At 42.0% G+C, this 20112-nt stretch overlaps 2 long non-coding RNA genes across 4 annotated transcripts in view; one reads left to right on the forward strand and one right to left on the reverse strand.

Annotated features, from left to right (window-relative positions):
- LOC125637381 (uncharacterized) overlaps positions 1-8675 on the forward strand; it is a 29076-nt gene extending 20401 nt beyond the window's left edge. For both annotated transcript variants that reach the window (XR_007356923.2, XR_012668617.1), the window contains exons 3-4: positions 7263-7291; positions 8402-8675. This is a non-coding gene — a long non-coding RNA (uncharacterized LOC125637381). The remainder of the gene's footprint in view (positions 1-7262; positions 7292-8401) is intronic.
- Positions 8676-9611: 936 nt separating this feature from the next.
- Positions 9612-20079, reverse strand: LOC125637115 (uncharacterized). 2 transcript variants are annotated; one of them, XR_007356832.2, is made up of 2 exons: positions 19863-20079; positions 9612-14212 (listed from the first exon to the last, which is right to left on the reverse strand). It is a non-coding gene; the product is annotated as an uncharacterized LOC125637115 (long non-coding RNA). The 2 variants fall into 2 exon arrangements; XR_007356833.2 differs by having other exon boundaries at positions 19197-20079.
- Between the last annotated feature and the right edge of the window lie 33 nt (positions 20080-20112).

Consider the following 20112-nt stretch of genomic DNA (forward strand, 5'->3'; position numbering starts at 1 on the left):
CAGATTTCCAGATGGGTAAACAACATCAGCTTACATTTTCACTTTAGTGAGCATCTGCTGAGATTTCGGAAAGGAAAGAATGTCAGACCTGAGGATCAGTTTGAGTGGATTTAAAGATCTATACAAATACTTAACACATCTGTAATGCATACCCTGCCCACACAGCCTACGTCTAAGATAATTAATGATTCAACAATATTAAGAAATACTTCAGTTCATAGAAATGTCCAATAATCTGAGCTGGATATTTTGTTAGAATAAGTTTTTCCAGGTATGGTATCTGAGGTTCTGGGCCCGGCCAAAGTGCAAAGATGTACAAACAAAAAAGGATCTTTCCAATGACTTTTTCTTATACGCCCCAAAATTGTTCAGTTCATTCTAAGGTTTGGGCAAAGATTGTAACTAATTTTTTTTCTCCAAGGTCATTGACAAATCCCTACTTTTAGCCATCTAAATATACAATTAGAGACATTGTTGCAAAATGCTGTATTTGCATTGGTTAAGTGCCCCTCATCAGAACATACAGGGTTCTCAATTCCATCTTCTATGGCCCAGTTGTCAGATACATTTCCCCCTTGGCTTACTTTCGCAATTTCAGCCTAATTGACCTCTCTCATATATCTGTTAAACTACAGTGCAGTAACCTTTGCCCTTTGCTTTGGATGTGAGCACACATCTGTTGTTCATATTCTTTTTTTCCTTTGTGCAGTGGTGCCACATTTTCTTTACTCAAGTAGTGGGCTGAGTATTTTCCTCTCCTTCCCAGCATGTCTTCACATTCCTTCTGCCCATGCTTTCCCATGTCTTTTACAACTATCCCAACCTCTTCAGAAGGGTGACCAGATGTCCCAATTTTATAGGGACGGTCCTGATATTTGGGGCTTTTTCTTATATAGGCACCTAGTTTCCCACACCCCTTGTCCCAATTTTTCACACTTGCTATCTGGTCACCCTGCTCTTTAGTGAACAACAGCTGAATCAAGCTGCTTCCATTTTAAATGCCCATATAAGATGGGATGCAATGGATTCTGGGGTGCACCATATAGGAAAGCATGTTATAATTCAAAAGGTAAGTGTCCAAGACTCAATAAAGAGGCAGATATAGCCAGTTACCCAAAGCTCAGAAGAAAGGTTGTTGCCAAAGCCCACAGTTGTCTTGGTATGTGAGGTTGTATGTATTTCATTTTCCCATGAAGCACCAGGTGACCAGTGCTGGAGGTGGAATACCAGACTTGCTGAACCAGTGGCATGGTAAGGTAATTCTGTGTTCCTATGACAAGGACTTGTCTGTACTCCAGAACGGATGGAGCTGCAGAAAGTGAGCAAAGGTGTAGATAGGTAAAAGTTTTTCAATTTGCAGTGAATTAAAAGGAAATGATGGGATAAAAGACAGGGTCAGTTCCCAGGAAACTGGGCAAAGTAATGTTCTCCGGTGCTGTGTTAGTACCCTTTGGTCCCGGCACATGGAAAGAACTGGATACAGAACTGTGCGGCAGAGAATGGCATCAAATAATCTTATAAAAATGTTGTCTGAATTTATGCAGACGTTGCAGGGAATTCATCTGGAAATGCATCCCCTGGGTGCATTAATGTATAAAATAGTGCATTTTGGAGGTTCGCACCAGCTTTTATCCTCATTCCATGCACCTCCTTCTTCCTTCCAACTTTGTTTTCTTTCCCTTTTTATTTCTCTCTCTGCTTGAATAAATACTTGTATCCCTTTTTCAATTCTTTTGTCCTTTTTCCCTTCCCATTTCTCCCCATATAACTTGTTCACTCTCCTGCTCTTGCTCTCCCCAGTTTTTATCATTCCTCTCCTTCTCCTCCCGCTCATATCTCTCCTCACTAATAAGATCCATCTTCCTCCTCCATGCTCCGTCTCCCTGCCCATCCCCCTCATCCTTTCTCTTCTCCTTCACTATTAGTTTCCTTTCTAGTCATGCGTTGTTTCAGAACATGTAGCCAGATGTTGCTTCAGAATGTGTTAAAGCCTCTTTTTTCACCTCCTCAGGGCAAGGGAGACTCAGTTTAATGCCCAAGGTAACTTAAGAAATAACTTCATTTTCTTTAGGGGTTATGGTGTGTGTGTGTGTGTGTGCGCATGTGTGTGAAGTTTGGATCCCACATTTTTCGTCAGCCACACTATTCCAGTCTTCTGCTATACCCTGTAACATTAGAAGAATCCACTAATGGCTTGCCTTGTGCAGGGAAAAGCGTGGCTCATACACCGTATAGTATGAGAATGTTTCATCAATATAAAATCAAATATTAAAGTCACTTTCAAAGTTCAGATAGCTTTCAATCCCCTGTTCACACAGCATGTAACGACAACAGACTATTTCCAAACTTCAGGGACTGATTCTCAGTTACATAAAGCCCTTTTATATTAGTCTGGCAGTGTAAAGAAGCCTCAGGGTTTGTAATTGTATTTGCCAGAGTACTGTGTAAAGGGGCCTTATTGTAAATGAGAATCAGCTCCACAGACTCTGGAACTTTCATAGTCAAACCTTTTATAAACTAACATGAGAATCCTGGCCTTATAACTTGCTGTAGGTTGTTTATAGGCTTGGAAGGATTACTTTTTAATCTATAAAAATTGATAAATGTCAATTTCATTATACACACACAATGATAAACTTTACTGCATGAGAACATCAGAGTTTGATTTAGGGATATTTATTTTGTATATTTTGAGAATATGTGTTTGAATGGTTAAAGTTTTAACTTTATGAATCTCAATCATTGTCTTTAAATAACTGTCTGACCCCCCATAATTTCCCATAGCTGAGAAACTATACTCTGATTAAAAAAATGCTTAAATAAACATCACTATCAGTAAAAATTATTTCAAAAATGAATTTTGCAAAGCATAAATATATCTGATGCTTCCTTAAAAACATTCACACAAGAAAAATAGCATCATAGCAACTCCTCCTCGCAAAAAAGAGGGAAGCATTGGCAGACTTGTGACAACATATCTGCTTGATTTTACAATATAAAACAGTGTCATGGATTCATTAAAATGTAAATTAAATTATGTACATACATATGTTGAGTGCCTACATATTGTCAGGTTCAGAGTGGTAGCTAGAAGAAAAGGAGTCCTTGTGGCACCTTAGAGACTAACCAATTTATTTGAGCATAAGCTTTCGTGAGCTACAGCTCACTTCATCGGATGCATTACTGTGGAAAGTATAGGAGATCTTTTTATACGCACAAACCATGAAAAAATGGGTGATTACCACTACAAAAGGTTTTCTCTCCCCCCCACCCCACTCTCCTGCTGGTAATAGCATGGTTTGTGTTAGTCTGTATTAGCAAAAATGACGAGGTGTCCTTGTGGTGTAGAGGCTAACAAATTTATTTGGGCATAAGCTTCCGTGGCCTAGAACCCACTTCATCAGATGCATGGAGTGGAAAATACAGGCCAAGGTATAAATACATGAAAAGATGGGAGTTCCCTTACCAAGTGTGAGGTCAGTCTAATGAGACAATTCAATTAACAGTAAGATACCACGGGAGGAAAAATAACCTTTGTAGTGGTAATAAGAGTGGCCCATTTCAAACAGTTGACAAGAAGGTGTGAGTAACAGTTGGGGCAAATTAGTATTGGGGAAATTAGGTTTAGATTTTGTAATGACCCAACCACTCCCAGTCTTTATTCAGGCCTAATTTGATGGTGTCCAGTTTGCAAATAAATTCCAGTTCCGCAGTTTCACGTTGGAGTCTGTTTTTGAAGGTTTTTTGTTGAAGAATTGCCACTTTTAGGTCCGTTATTGAGAGAACGGGGAGATTGAAGTGTTCTCCTACTGGTTTTTGAATGTTATAATTCCTAATGCAGATTTGTGTTCATTTAGTCTTTTGCATAGAGACTGTCTGGTTTGGCCAATGTACATGACAGAGGGGCACTGCTGGCACTTGATGGCATATATCACATTGGTAGGTGTGCAGGTGAATGAGCCCCTGATCGTGTGGCTGATGTGGTTAAGTCCCATGATGGTGTCCCTTGAATAGATATGCGGACAGAGTTGGCACCAGGGTTTGTTGCAGGATTTGGTTCCTGGGTTAGTGTTTCTATTGAGTGGGGTGTAGCTGCTGGTGAGTATTTGCTTCAGGTTGGGGGGCTGTCTGTAAGCGAGGACTGGCCTGTCTCCCAAGGTCCGAGAGTGAGAGATCGTCCTTCAGGATAGGTTGTAGATCCTTGATGATATGCTGGAGAGGTGTTAGTTGGGGGCTGTAGGTGACGGCTAGTGGCATTCTGTTACTTTCTTTGTTGGGCCTGTCTTGTTGTAGGTGACTTCTGGGTACCCTTCTGGCTCTGTCAATCTGATTCTTCACCTCACCAGGTGGGTAGTGTAGTTTTAAGAACGCTTGATAGAGATACTGTAGGTGTTTGTCTCTGTCTGAGGGATCAGAGCAAATGCGGTTGTATCTTAGAGCTTGGCTGTAGACAATGGATTGTGTGACGTGGTCTGGATGAAAGCTGGAAGCATGTAGGTAAATATAGCGGTCAGTAGGTTTCCGGTATAGGGTGGTGTTTATGTGACCATCGGCTTATTAGCACTGTTGTGTCTAGGAAGTAGACCTCTTGTGTGGACTGGTCCAGGCTGAGGTTGATGGTGGGGTGGAAATTGTTGAAATCCTGCAATTACTGCAGTTTGACTGTGACTCACAGGCCAGTGATTGAACCACAGACTCCACACAAGCTAGCAGTGGGATTCAGCTGCCATAACTGTCAGAGCTCTCATGAAACATACCTGAGCTGCTCCTGGAAATGTTGGGGCTCAGTCCTGGAATAAATCAATGGTTTGAGTAAACTTTATAAAGCATGAATGTTACCAAAGCCTCATCAAATTGCTATATACTACTTTGAGTTTGATTACCAAGATATTTATGTGCTCTACTATTTGGGCAGAGGGACTTAGGAGGAATTAAAGCTCCTGCACTAAGAGGGAGTGTAAAAATAACAATGAGTCAAAGGCAGCCCAGCAGGACATGGTGCTGTTCACAGCTGACTGTTTCCAGCAATTTTGCATCAAGAACAGAGGAGGGGCAGAGCTGGAAGTCAGGGAGGACTAGAAGAATCAATCTGCCTGGGCAGGAAGACTAAGTCCAACACTCCACACAAGAGTGCCCCAAAATATTGTTAGATCCAGGCCACCCATAGCTTTAATCTACGACCGGCAGTACACCTTTTGGTGGGCTCATTTATCTTGCTGCTTAAAAATTGAAATGGCTGAGGCTTCCTCACAATTGACGCACCAGGGGATGTAAAATTTTGGGGTGTGCAAGATTCGTTCTATTCTTCCAGGAATGGGAGGCAAGGAAGGATCTTGCATATACATGGTTTTATAATACCAGCCTGTGTTCTGGGGTATAAATTAGGTAGAAAGCCTCAAGATGCCTCAAAGTGATGAGATCAGCTGCCCCAGTGTAAAGGTGACTGCAAGGTCCTCTTTGGCTTGAGGCAAGGGAGTAGTCCACAGGAAAAGAACATCTTGTACTGGAAGAGGAAAAAGCAAGTTGCTCTCAACAGGAGACCCAACAGGGAGCTGCAGGACACCGCCCCATCCACAGGGTCAATTTTAGGCATAAACTGTCTACAGCACCATATGTAGGAGGCACAGTAACAGGAGATAGCTGGCAGAGCTGTTACTCTCTCCATCACAAAGCTGCTTTGCTGGGAACTAAAGTTTGGGTGCAGCCCAGAAGGGGGACCAGTATGTGTGAAGCCAAGCTATCTACATGGTGTTATTTTATATTAGATCACTCCACCAATACTGCTGTTAAGTCTACAGACAGAGTCCCAGTCTCACCCTATTTTCACAAGCTCATACTTTTCTGAACATTTTTCTAATGGGGCTGAAATGCTAAATATTTGGTCTGATGGGGAACTTTAGAACAGTTATAGTAATGCCATATAGTGTTTTCTACATTTGTGTTCTTCTCACTAAGGTTCTCATGTACATGTGTGCGCTCTCTCTCTCTCTCTCTCTGTTACTCAGCCTGTTTGTCTCTCTTCCCCTTTGCCCCATATACCTAAGGGTATCACAGCCAGAGTTTAAATAGCTGTCTGCACAAATATACTGTCTGTCTGCTCAAATATACTGTCCTCTAGGGTACACAATACAATTCCCTTACATGTCTTTTCCTTTGTTTAATATTCTGATTTCGATAACTTTACCCCTCTCAAACTGTGGTTCATCTGCACCTCTCCAACCCTGATAAAGTCAGTGGGGTAGCACAGATATAACCAGAATAATTTGTCCTGATGACTTTGGTCTCCAGCTATTAAGATCTGCTTTGTTTACTTTTGCCAAAACGATCTTAAACCAAAAGAGATTGAGTGCACAGAATTTACCACAGATCAAAAATTGGGAATCAGCAGGCACCAGCAGCTCACGGTAGTACTGATAGCTGATACTGCATGACCCAGAGCATTTGACTGACTGTACTTCACAGCTCAGGGAAAGATCACTGAAGAGTGATAAAAAGGACATAAAAGAAAAAGCTCTAACTCAGCTAGAACAAGATGTTATGACACTACCAGCAACACTGCACTATCAGATCAAATAATGAATTCTCTTCTTTAAAAATCAAAAGCTATGGACACAGGTACTGAGCTAGCATTGAGAACTTAGAAAAACCTGCCCACTGAGCAGGTTTGTTCCTTTTAATAGGAGCTCTCCAAGATTGTGATCCTGGTGCCACCATAATTAATTCTCCACTACCCTAGGGTCCTGATCTGGCCAAAATATTACAGGCTACTCAAACTGTGCAAGCCATATTTGTGGCTTCTGTCCCCACAGAAGGCAGACATTCACTAGATAGGTCTGCTTCAACAGAAAGAATCACCTCAGGTTTCTGTGACTTCTGCAAATCTGGAGCTAGAGGAGATGTTATGTGAGTAAGATCCACATTTGCCCTCACCACACAATGCTTGAGTCTCGGCCTCTTCCAACTGTCCTTCTGCAACCATGAAGACCACAGAAATTATTCCAACTCTACACTATAGTAATATTTCTGTGTATCTGTAAGTGAGTTACTATCTTCTGTTTTCAATAAACATTACCTGGGAGTAGAGCCCCAAGAGGCTTTCTTTCCCCAGATTTCCAAAGTATGGTACTCTGTGAAACTTCAGTGCATTTGGGAGGGGGAGGGGAAGTAAGTGAGAGAGAGAGAGAGAGTGTGTGTGAGAGAGAGAGAGAGGTGGGGGATCTTCATTTGTGACATATTCATGGCCCTTTCTTGCTATTCCCTAGCTGACCTTTGGATTGGTGTTGCCATTCAGGTAAGATCCTTGGATTGTTGCCTCTCAAAAATTCTTTTCTAACATTTATGCAGGGCATCAGGGAGTTTCCCAATGTCACTTCCATGTGTTCAATCAGATCTAGAAACAAGGAACAGCAGAATCAAGGGGTAAGGAGGCAGAATGAAATGCCTGACTGAGCATTCTGCATCACCAGAAAAGGAAAGTTTGGATATTAGCCTTTAGGTAGATATTAGCTTCCACATCTATAGGGCTCAAGAAGCCAATGGCATTTTCATGGGCCAGCAGACAAAGTGGGCTACTATCAGCACAATTTAGGCCTAAGGTTATATAGTATGTATCACTCACATCAGCATCCAGAGGATATGGGTTGGAGTGTCCTGTCACTAGAATAGGGGGGAAAAAAGTTTTGGCCCTAAGGAAACTTGCCTGCATGTCAGCACTGCACTTGGCACCCAAAGGTTTACAGTTAGTTACCAAGATCAGCAATAGAGGGTGGAAATATGGATGTAGACACAAAAGTAGATACTGAAAATAGTCACCTTCTCTTATTGACCTCACAACTGAAATTAAATAAAATCTTAAAGTTGGGGCTAGACACCTTTTGAGTATAATATTTACACAGCACACTATCATAATGGCTACATCTCCCCTTCCCATTTCTTGTAATTCAAATTTATAAGATTGCAACTAATATTTATTCCATTACTGATTTTATGCTCCTCCAGCAGACAAACATTACTTTCCCTTGTATGTTCTGAATAAGGTCAAATGTACTAATGATGATAATACTTAAACTTTTCATCCACAAAGAGCTTTGCTACCATTAATTAATCCCCATTATACCCTTATGAATTAAGTATTATTACTGTCTCCCCTTACTGTAATTAATAGTTTTTTGAGAAAATATGAAGGGCTGTTTAAAGGGGGGAATTTTCTTTCTTTGTTTTCTTCACTTGCACCATTCAGGGAAGCTATTTCAGCCTGTAACTGGAGTAACTCCTGTTTCCTGTGTAGCTGCACATGGGGGCTTAAAAAAGAATCAGGAATGAACAATACAGGAAATGGAAAGTTCATGTGCATAATCTTTTTCATGTATTCTTTTTTTCCTGGTCAATTATTACTTCACAGCTTATTGGCATGGAGGTATTGGACTTCTGTAGAGGCTGACCTTCCTTTCTAAAACGTCCACCTGTGGCAGAGCCAGGATCCATCACATTCTGGGACTTACTCAACTTGAGAAGCCAAGGATAGATAATTTTGTCTGAATTAGGCTCATCAGTGGAAAGTTGCACAATTCACAGAAATGCGTATACAAATTAGAGCTCTGCATATCAAACTGAGACCTCATGATTAGGAAGAAGGGATTTGCAGTTATACAATAAATACATGCATCACAAAATGAGTGCTGTTTGCTGATAGTCCCATCTGTCTTAGGCTATTTTTGTCCCCCCACCATTGCTCAAATAATAGTCAATTGGAAAATATATAGAATTATGTTTTTACAACATAATGCACAGCTCCTAGGTGCTATTCCTCCTTCTACAGGAACTATTTTTAATTTTAAAATTCTAGAAAGGCCAACTTTTAAAGGCATTTATTTTACAGGCCCTGTGTACTATCCCGAACCAGCCATAGTAAGATGCTGTTTGTATTATCCCTAACCAGCCACAGGAAAATGAAGGTGCTGTATGTTTATGGGAGAAGGACTTAGTTTAAGTGAGTCTACAGTAATGGAGCCTGATAACATCTAAAAGTGGTAGGCAAAAGTGTGTTCAGAATCTTTTACCAGCAATGGGATAAAGAACATACTGGAGGTGTCACAAAACAGGGCAGATAATGACTACAAGGAGGCCCCTCCATTCATTTGCAGCTTATTTGCCAGTTTGGCTATTTAGTGAACAGTTAACTGCAGCTCTAAATTAAACCTTTGTAGAGGCAATAAGATTACTGGCAGAGCTGGTCTCCCTTGGTTCCCTGCTGTTTTACAGCCTGAGCAGATTAGTCATTTTTAGTATGTAGGAAAATGCTCATTAGCAGTTAGTTGACATGAGAAATGTAAGATGAAGACTGCCACCTAGTGTGCACTGACAAACCCCACAGATTCAATACATAACAAAAGAACATATTGTCCATGGTGAAGAGAGGGGTCAAAATAAGGAGTCAGAAGGCTGGACTTACTATCCTGAGATCTGTGTAATGGACTCAGAGACAGCTCTGTGGCTCCTGCTGCCCTGACCAGAGAGGCAAATATCTATCCAGTCTCCTCACAGACCACAATCACTTTCACAATAAAGCAACTAAGTTGCTAAGTTGGAAAACAATGAGGAGTCCTTGTGGCATCTTAGAAACTAACAAATTTATTTGGACATAAGCTTTCATGGGCTAGAACCCACTTCATCAGATGCATGGAGTGAAAAATACAGTAAGCAGGTATAAATATACAGCACATGAAAAGATGGGAGTTGCCTTTCCAAGTGAGGGATCAGTGCTAACAAGACCAATTCAATCATGTGGATGTGGTCCATTCGCAACAGTTAAGAAGAAGGTGTGAGTATAAACAGAGGGAAAATTATTTTTTGTAGTGACCCAGCCACTCCCAGTCTTTCAGCAGGCCTAATTTGATGGTGTCAAGTTTGCAAATTAATTCCAGTTCTGCAGTTTCTAGCTGAAGTCAGTTTTTGAAGGTTTTTTTTGTTGAAGAATAGCCACTTTTAAGTCTGTTATTGAGTGTTCAGGGAGATTGAAGTGCTCTCCTACTGGTTTTTGAATGTTACAATTCTTGATGTCTGAATAGTGTCCATTTATTCTTTTGCGTAAACTGTCCATTTTGGCCACTGTACATGGCAGAGGGGCATTGCTGGCACATGATGGCATATATCACATTGGTAGATGTGCAGGTGAACGAGTCCAATGGTGTGGCTGATGTGGTTAGGTCCTATGATGGTGTCCCTTGAATAGATATGCGGACAGAGTTGACAATGGGGTTGTGACGGGTTGGGTCACAGAAACCCTTGGGACTGCCGCCTGATGTGCTGAGACTACTTCTGAGTCCGTTTTCCCTTCAGTATCCTGGGACTTCAGTATCCTGTCTTGTTGAGCCAGACATGCTAGCTTGCTGCAAACACAGACCCAGGTCTGAACCACGTCCCCCAAAAGCTGCAGGCTTAACTGAAAACAGCTTGAGAAGTGCTCCTGTCTCTAGCACCCAGACACTCAGTTCCCAATGGGATCCAAACCGCAAATAAATCTGTTTTACTCTGTATAAAGCTTAGACAGGGTAAACTCATAAATTGTCCGCCCTCTTTAACACTGATAGAGAGATATGCACAGCTGTTTGCTCCCCCAGGAATTAATTACTTGCTCTGACTTAATTAATAAGCAAAAAGTGATTTTTATTAAATATAAAAAGTAGGATTTAAGTGGTTCCAAGTAATAACAGCCAGAACAAAGTAAATTACCAAGCAAAATAAAACAAAAATACATGAGTCTAAGTCTAATACAGTAAGAAACTGATTACAGATGAAACCTCACCCTGAGAGATGTTCCAATAAGCTTCTTTCACAGACTAGACTCCTTTCTAGTGTGGGCCCAATCCTTTTCCCAGTACAGTTCTTGTTCCAGCTCAGTGGTAACTAGGGGATTTCTCATGACTGTAGCCCCCTTTGTTCTGTTCCACCCGCTTATCTATCAGTTGCACAAGGAGGGAATTCTTTGTCCCTCTCTGGGTTCTCACCCCTCCTTCTTAATGGAAAAGTACCAGGTTAAAGATGGATTTCAGTTTCGGTGACACAATCACGTCACTGTAAGACTTCATTACCCACTTGCCAGCACACAGTATACAGGAAGACTTACAAGTAAACAAAGCCATTTACAACCAATTGTCCTGGTTAATGGGAGCCATCAAGATTTCAAGCCACCATTAATGGCCCACACTTTGCACAATTACAATAGGACCTCAGAGTTATATTTCATATTTCTCGTTTCAGATACAAGAACGATACATTTATACAAATTGGATGACCATGCTCAATAGATTATAAGCTTTTTAATGATACCTTACAAGAGACCTTTTGCATGAAGCATATTCCAGTTACATTATATTCACACTCATGACCATATTTTCATATAATCATATAGAGTGTAACATCACAGGCGTTTATTGCAGGGATTGGTTCCTGGGTTAGTGTTTAGTTGAGTGGTGTGTAGTTGCTGGTGAGTATTTGCTTCAGGTTGGGGGGCGGTCTGTAAGCGAGGACTGGGCTGTCTCCCAAGGTCTGTGAGAGTGAGGGATTGACCTTCAGGATAGGTTGTAGATCCTTGATGATGCACTGGAGAGGTTTTAGTTGGAGGCTGTAGGTGATGGTTAGTGGCATTCTGTTTAGGTACCACTGCCATTCTCAAAACCCCCGCTCAGTTGCCATCTAACCCTGTAAGCACCTAAATCCCCATCAGCACCTAAATTTCTGCCATTTAAGTCCAGATGCTAATGAGCTGCTTGAAGCCCTTAGTGAAGCTAAAGCCCTGGTGGGATTCTTTGGCATTCCCCTGCGTTTCTCTCTAGTGGGGCCTGAGCCATTCGGTGTATGCTAGAACATGCCTAACCTGCACAAAAGACAACCAGGAGTGAGTAGGTTGGGAATTTTTCAGGGGTGCATGGGTAGAGTGTGTGTATGTCCAACCCAGAATACCTCAATAGCTCAATCATTAGTGCACTCACCTGGGTTGTGGATGACCCAGATTCAAATAATTGCTTTGTCTGATTCAGAGCAGAGACTTAGGTGCAAGTCCAATTTAGGCAGAGCAGGGATTCTGGTTCTCCTGCAGCCCTCATGCACTAACCAGTAGGCTATTGGCTATAATGGGGTGGGGTCAGTCTCCCTCCTCTCCTCTCCCATCAGCCTAGACACCTAACTCCAGGAGAAGGTTCACATTTGAGAATCCCACACAGAGAGAGATGCCTGCCTCCAGCCTGTCAAGCGCCTAAGGCCCAGATCAATGGGCGTTAGGTGCTTAATTACCTTTGAGGATCTAGCCTAAGCCCCACCCCTTTCTTCTGCATTTCACTTCTGGCTAGCTTAGGTGGCTCTGTGCTCAGTTTACTGGCTTTGGAGAATCCATTTCCTAGTGCCCTATCTCTCCCTATACAATTAATGGGGAATCTGGGCATCTAACTCAGGGTACAGAATTACTCTAATCACAGGGTGCCTACAAATTAGGCATTACAACACTAAGTACTCTTGTGACTCTAGCTTTTAGGACCTCTAACATTTTGTTGCCGTAAGCAACCTGCTAGGACTACAGTAAAGACGTTCTTGACTCCACTCCTGTTTTCTTATATTTGAACATATATTATATAAAACAAAAAACAAGGAACTTGTAGCAGGTCATGGAAAGGGATTTGGTGTCTGTACAGAAATGCTTAAGGTAGCTGAATGTACTGTTGCACTTTCTCAGGCTGCAATTACAAACTTCTCCCTCTTCCCTACTCCTACAGGAAGAAACAAAAGAATAATTTCAACCCCTTCCCTCCACTTGAGCATTCACACATCCATACTCATCATGGTCCTGATTATCTTGTCAGTTGTGTAGGTACAACTGCCAGTGAAGTCACTAGGAGTCACATGGGTAGAACCGGCAGAATAATCGGGTCCTATTGTTGCCAACCCATCAGCAACAACAGCCTCTTAATGGCAGTGCTCTTGTGAATGATATTACTGTAGTTTAGTAAATAACTTACCTAAGCAGCTACACATAAGCAAGTGAAAAAACCTACAGGAATGGAATACATTTTACTGATTTTAATAAATAATAGAGATGGACTCAAGCTGCAATTTACAGCTCTAGCATTAAGTAAAGGGTCTTTGAATGCAGAGTTTGACCTATTAACAAACAGAGGCTTTTTGCAAAAGTGAGAGTCAGATCTTGATTTGGATAATTTTAATGCCCTCAAACTTTGGAGTTTCAGAAGAAAGTTTTTGGTTTGGGATCAAGTCTTAATAAACCCCATTTAGATCAAACAGTTATATAAAGAACTCTTGTTAGTAAGACAACAAAAAGGTTCTTGGTGGGTGATTTTTTTCACCCCGCTATGCAGAATGTATATGTTAAAACAGAGTGAAAAGGAGAATAAATACATTTTACCTCCTTATTTTTCTTTTGTAAATTAATCAGGTCATTACCAGTGTATTGGCCATGTCTGTGCCAATCACACACAGTTTTAATTTATATAATCCATTCAGTTTCAATCTATTTTGTGTCCATTGTGATGTAAAATGCTTCTGGCTTTTAGTTTAGATCAATGTATTTTAATAATATTAGAATACATTTTTTTAATAGGAAAAATACATACAAAGAACAAGTGTATCCCTGGCAATATTTAATTTTTATTGAAAATACAGGATCAAAGTTATAACTGGTATGAGCTGGCACCATTCATTACTTCAATGCACAGGTGAATTTGGCCTACAGAGCACAGAGGGCATAAGCACATACCAATGGTGCCATATACTTCTGTTGGCTAAACAATGGCTTTGATCCATATACTTCATTCTCTAGGTTGCTATTTTTGTACTGGGACTTTCCAAATAGATACATTAGTTTTAGATGTGGAGGTTGACATACCTCAAAGAGACAATGTTTTGTGACCGCTTCCTCCCCCCAGGGTTCCTTGAAAAGAACTAATGTAGTAGTTGTACTACAGAAATTACTATTAATGAGAAATCATATTGTGCCATTGATTTATTAGTTAGAGCTGCTCACTGAAAGCAATTAATTCTGCATGGCACAGTATAGTCTCAGCTGGTCAGTGATATTCTCATTAAGCGCTGTTGTTTCTGGGGTGAAGGAGAACATATTTAGTGATGATTTCCAGTTACTGACCTCTTCCTTTGTCGATGTGGCAGCAGAGAGACATGTGAAAGAAGCACCACTCCGAGCATTCTAGAAGACAGAGATGGATACATCTCAGCTATTGCTTATTCATGTTAAATTTACATAAATGTTTTTTTAATCTTCAGTAATACAAAGAATTTGTTAGCTTGATTACATACACAAACCCCAACTCACTTCATCGGATGCATACTGTGGAAAATACAGAAAATGTTTTTATACACACAAACCATGAAAAAATGGGTGTTTATCACTACAAAAGGTTTTCTCTCCCCCACCCCACTCTCCTGCTGGTAATAGCTTATCTAAGGATCACTCTCCTTACAATGTGTATGATAATCAAGCTGGGCCATTTCCAGCACAAATCCAGGGTTTAACAAGAATGTCTGAGGAAGGGGTGAGGGGGGGTGTAGGAAAAAACAAGGGGAAATAGGTTACCTTGCATAATGACTTCCTACAATCTATCCTGAAGGACGACTCAACACTCTCACAAATCTTGGGAGACAGGCCAGTCCTTGCCTACAGACAGCCCCCCAACCTGAAGCGAATACTCACCAGCAACCACACACCACACAACAGAACCACTAACCCAGGAACATATCCTTGCAACAAAGCCCGTTGCCAACTGTGCCCACATATCTATTCAGGGGACACCATCACAGGGCCAGCCACACTATCAGAGGCTCGTTCACCTGCACATCTACCAATGTGATATATGCCATCATGTGCCAGCAATGCCCCTCTGCCATGTTCATTGGCCAAACCAGACAGTCTCTACGTAAAAGAAGAAATGGACACAAATCAGATGTCAAGAATTATAACATTCATAAACTAGTCGGAGAACACTTCAATCTCTCTGGTCACGTGATTACAGATATGAAAGTTGCGATATTACAACAGAAAAACTTCAGAACCAGACTCCAGCGAGAGACTGCTGAATTGGAATTCATTTGCAAATTGGATACAATTAACTTAGCCACTCCCAGTCTCTATTCAAGCCTAAGTCATTATGCAAGGTAACCTATTTCCCCTTGTTTTTTCCTACCCCCCCCCCAGACATTCTTGTTAAACCCTGGATTTGTGCTGGAAATGGCCCACCTTGATTATCACACACATTGTAAGGAGAGTGATCACTTTAGATAAGCTATTACCAGCAGGAGAGTGGGGTGGGGGGAGAGAAAACCTTTTGTAGTGATAAACACGCATTTTTTCATGGTTTGTGTGTATAAAAACATCTTCTGTATTTTCCACAGTATGCATCCGATGAAGTGAGCTGTAGCTCACGAAAGCTTATGCTCAAATAAATTGGTTAGTCTCTAAGATGCCACAAGTACTCCTTTTCTTTTTGTGAATACAGACTAACACGGCTGTTACTCTGAAACCTCAACTGTTTTGCATGTACTGTTGCTATGTCACACATGACCAAGAAGCATGCACACTGCGGGGTGGAGGGGAGGGCGAAACAGAGGGGGCAGGAGTAAAAGAGAAAAAGAAAGAAAAACTTGACGTCTCAGCATAACTACATGCCTATATTTGTGCGTGTAGCTGTTTGCATGCACAAATTGCCAGAGTTGCATGTGAAAATGTCTGTTTGGGTTAATGTCATCTGTACCCAGTAAGTCTGATAAAAACAGCTGAACCAGAACAGTACCCAGATAGGTCTGGCTTTTTAAGTAAAACCCTGCTGGTTACCATTTCAAGCCCATCTCTTGTCTCTTCTTCATGATTAAGGGGTTATATGATAAATGACTATCAGAACACTATTTAAAGGGTGCAAACAGCAACAGGATAGATGATTTGATAGAAGTGATCAAAAAAGATACTGTTAAGAATGATGTCATATTCAGTGAAGTGAAATTTAAGATGTATAGCTAGGGAAAAAAAGCCTGTCTGAATGCTAATGGCTGTTTTTTTCTTAGATCTGGTGCATTGTTTGCTACCTCAGCACTGCCATCTGGTGTTTTCACATATGACAAGGAAATTCAACAGAGTGGAGTACACCGTATGTTAAAAAGATGCCTCTCTTCATGTAAACCATTATATTAGTGAATCTGCTTAGTATAAATTAGGCACCCAAGTATTTACATTACAAGGTCAAGCTTATGATGATGACAGATTAAGCAAATTGGTTTGCTCGTGTTTCTCAAGACATTCAATATAGCTGCACCCACCAGTTAATAGGCAGACTACATATTTTACTGATTTAGACTCCTGGGGAGTGCTTCAAACTGGCAGAAAAACTTATTCCAGGCAAAAGTAAGATATGAGTTATTGTAGCAGATATTCCTAACCTCTAGACAAAGGGCACAGGGATTATTACAGGGCCTGAAAGAGGGAAGGTGGGAACATTGTCACAGAAAGGCTAATTTTATATCCTGTTATGCTGGAGCATTTATCTGTTCTGGGTGGCACATGCAGTACTACTGAGCTGAAAACAGAGACCTGTGCTTTCACATCTGTCCAGCAAATCAGGTTTGATGAGCCAGTAATCTCACTAAGACCTTTACATTACACCAGCAAGTTAGAGGTACAGAGCCCGAGATTCCTCAGAAATCTTGGCCTTTCCATAAACCCCATAAGTGAGAGATGATGATCCAATAACCCCAGAGGCCTTGACATCAGACCAACACATTAGAATGCCTAAGCCAGTGAACTCGCAGATACACATGCTGAGAGCAACCCAGCAAGCTAGAGGTGCTGAGCCAGTGAGTTCAGAAAGCCTTCTGCCATAGTATCAGCTCACAAGCTAAAAGTACTGATCCAATGACTCAAAGAGACTTGTGCCCTGAAATCAAGATTCGCTAATCCAGTATCCTCAAGAAGGCCTGTGCCCTGATGTCAGGTCAGCGAGCTAGAAGTGCTGAGCCAGTGACTTCATAGAAGTCTGTACTTGGACATCATTAATCATCTCAGCAGGAAAGAAGTCCTGAGTCAGTGAACTCAGTGCCCTTTCTCTTAATAATCAGCCAATCAAGCTAAAAGTGCTCTGCCAGTGACATCAGAGAACCATGTCCCTTCACATCACCGTAGTATGCAAGAAGTGCTTATTCAATGACCTCCTAAAGGCCTATGCCTTGACATAAACCCAGAACGCTGAGTCATAGACTCATGGAAAAGCAGGACTAGAGGGCATCTCAACAGGTCATCTAGTCCAGTTCCCTGCACTGAGTCAGTAACTTTCAAAGGTCTACAGCCTTGCCTTCAGTCCAGCAAGCTATAGTTGTTCAGCCTGTTAACCTCAGAGAGAGCTGTCACTTGATATCAGTCCAGCAATCTAGAGTTGCAGAGCTAGTGATCTCTTTTGCCTTGGCATCACTCTAACAAGCTAGAAATGGTGAGCAGGGGTTAAATTAAGGGAGACATTGTTCCTCTTGTCTCTCTCTGCTCCCTTTCCTCCCAAGGTTGGTGGGTTGAGGGGAGGAGAAAGCTCCTGCCCCCTCCTTCACTGTTGGTGAAATTAGAACACATCAGGAAGGAAAGTCCATTGTGGGAACAGCTGGAGGAGCTAGTGTCCAGCTAAACTGTTTTATGCAAGTGGATCCCTGTTTGCAGGATTGAGGCCTTAATTTATACCAGTACTGTACCACTATCCCTTATTGATCATAAATAATACTTTCCATAACTTCAATCTTATGAGATAGTATTCCCAGTAATAATGTTTTACAATAGAAGTGAGAACCCAGTCTTTACATGGGCAGAGATAATTTTGTATCTAAAATAAGAGACATCTTTTGCAGTGAGGGATATATCTTAAAGACCACTTCCAACAGGAGGCTTGTCTTTTGCTATCCATCTCTAACAATGCTTCAGTCTCCATTTCCTTACTGAGGAAAAACAAAGTCAAATAGATGAGCTTTACGTTTAGTCCCAAGTCTCAAATAGAGGTCGCACCAAAAGTGCTTCTCATTTGTTAGTAAGGAAACATTTGTCTCAGACAAATGACCAGGCCACACTAGGAGATCATGTGTTCATCACAGTACTTCATCCTTTGTAAGTATAGGCCTGACTTGCTAAGGGACTCAATCTTTTTCCAGGACCCACTTCATCAATTATAGTAATCTGGTACATGACCAGAACTGACTTACAAATTCAGATATTGGTTGGTGAGCCTTCTCAACAGCATGTAGAAAGTTTTGGAAGAGTCCTACCCTTATCGTCAGGTTATGCTGCAAGACTCACCTCTTTGTCACAGCAGTCTCTAAAGAAGTATAGTAGAAAATGACTCACTAGCACACTACAAGGCAGAAGTCTATATCACAAGAAAGATGTAGAGAAGTCCTCACTGCTTTCCATAATCCATGTATAGTGACCAGATAATACAAGGAGATACTACAGAAATGCCAGTTGATGCAGACAATGAATTCAGATAATAGGGCACATCACACAACGAGGAGGAAAAAAAGACTAATTACAGCAATGCCTTGAAAATAAAATTACATATTGTAGCAGTGCTTTCGAAGCTAAATCAAGAAGAGTACAGCTAAATTAATAAAACTACACTATATGGCAGGGCTTAATAAGTTGAATAAAAAAAAGTGGCACATACAACATAATAAATTGCTTGCTAGAGATACATCAGAGATGAATTTCTCACTGTAACTGCACTGACCAGGGTGAGAGAAATATGTGGCAGAAAAATCAGTTTCCTTGGTGCACTTTCATTTTACAGGCAAAGAAATGTTGCCTCATTCATACCACCATTTGGACTGTATAGAGTTGTCCTAACGTATCTTGTGGCTTCCTGCCTAGATTTGGCAGTTCCATGGGCCAAACTTCATAGGCATCCTCTACGCAGTGGACAGGCCTATGGTTGTAACCTTATTGTATCAAAGTGGTTGACTGCCTGACTTAGGTTTGACTTAACAAAACCTTTCCAGTTATGTGCGATACACGTTTAAGCCGCATCAGATTAACACGATGTATTTGTTCTAACAGCAGGAAAGTGGAAACTGCCATCTGTTGCTACACCACACAAATTGTCAAGTAGTAGCTTCAGCAATAGATAAACCAGTAGCGTGACTGCGAGTGTGCACACCTGCAGGAGTGCATGACGGAGAGCCATACTATTGTGGAAAGCCACAACAGAGAGACGACTTCTGCATTTGGTTTCAACACTCAAATAAAGTCAGTCACCAATTTCAGCCAGGAGCCCTGTCTGGAGAACAAGTACGTGGATCCCAGACGGGTGGGCTCTTTTGCACGAAGACGCAGACAAGAAAAAACAAGGATTCTCACAAAAATAATTGCCCTATTTCTATTTCAACTCTAGCTGTGGACAGCAGCCGCGGCAGGGGGGTTGTCTGGGAGGCCACACCGTGGAATGGGTCCCAGTTGCGAGGGTTTCTCCACAAGCACAAGAGCTTTTTATTTAAGACCCAGGCGCCTCGCTGGTGCAGAAATCCATGTGTGCAGCTAGCACAGCTCCTTTATCTGCCCTCAGCTACGGGGCTTGGTAAAGTGGGCCCTGCCCACGGCGAGCACCAGCCAGCTCTACCAGGGCTGCTGGCACAGTTTTTATGGGGGGGCGGGGGCGCAGGCTGAGAGCCACTGGACCACTCCATAAACCCTCTATGCAATGGAAACCACTTTAACTCAGGGGGTGCTACAAGACCCCCCCCAGCATCTGTGATGAGCTCTACAGGCAGGGCCAGGCTCCTGTTCGAGGTCCCGAGGTGCCCTGGGGGCGGGCGCAGCTGCCTACCCCCACTAGGGGCGCTGCGGCCCCAGGGGCCCGCGCGCGCGGCTTCTATTGGCCGAACAGAGATCCGCTTGCTGCTTCTCCCGCTCATTGCCCAGCAGCAGATCAGGCTCACGTGACCTTCTCCATGCTGTCACACAGGCAGTTTCAGTTATTGTCCAGGGTCCCTTCATGTCGCTCCTCACCCCTCCCGCCAGAAACATGTTCTTACACATGCGCAGTGCTCTTCCCGGAAATACGGTTAAGGGGTCCG

This window comes from Caretta caretta, chromosome 5, assembly GCF_965140235.1.
Source record: "Caretta caretta isolate rCarCar2 chromosome 5, rCarCar1.hap1, whole genome shotgun sequence".
In the NCBI taxonomy this organism is placed as follows: domain Eukaryota; kingdom Metazoa; phylum Chordata; order Testudines; family Cheloniidae; genus Caretta; species Caretta caretta.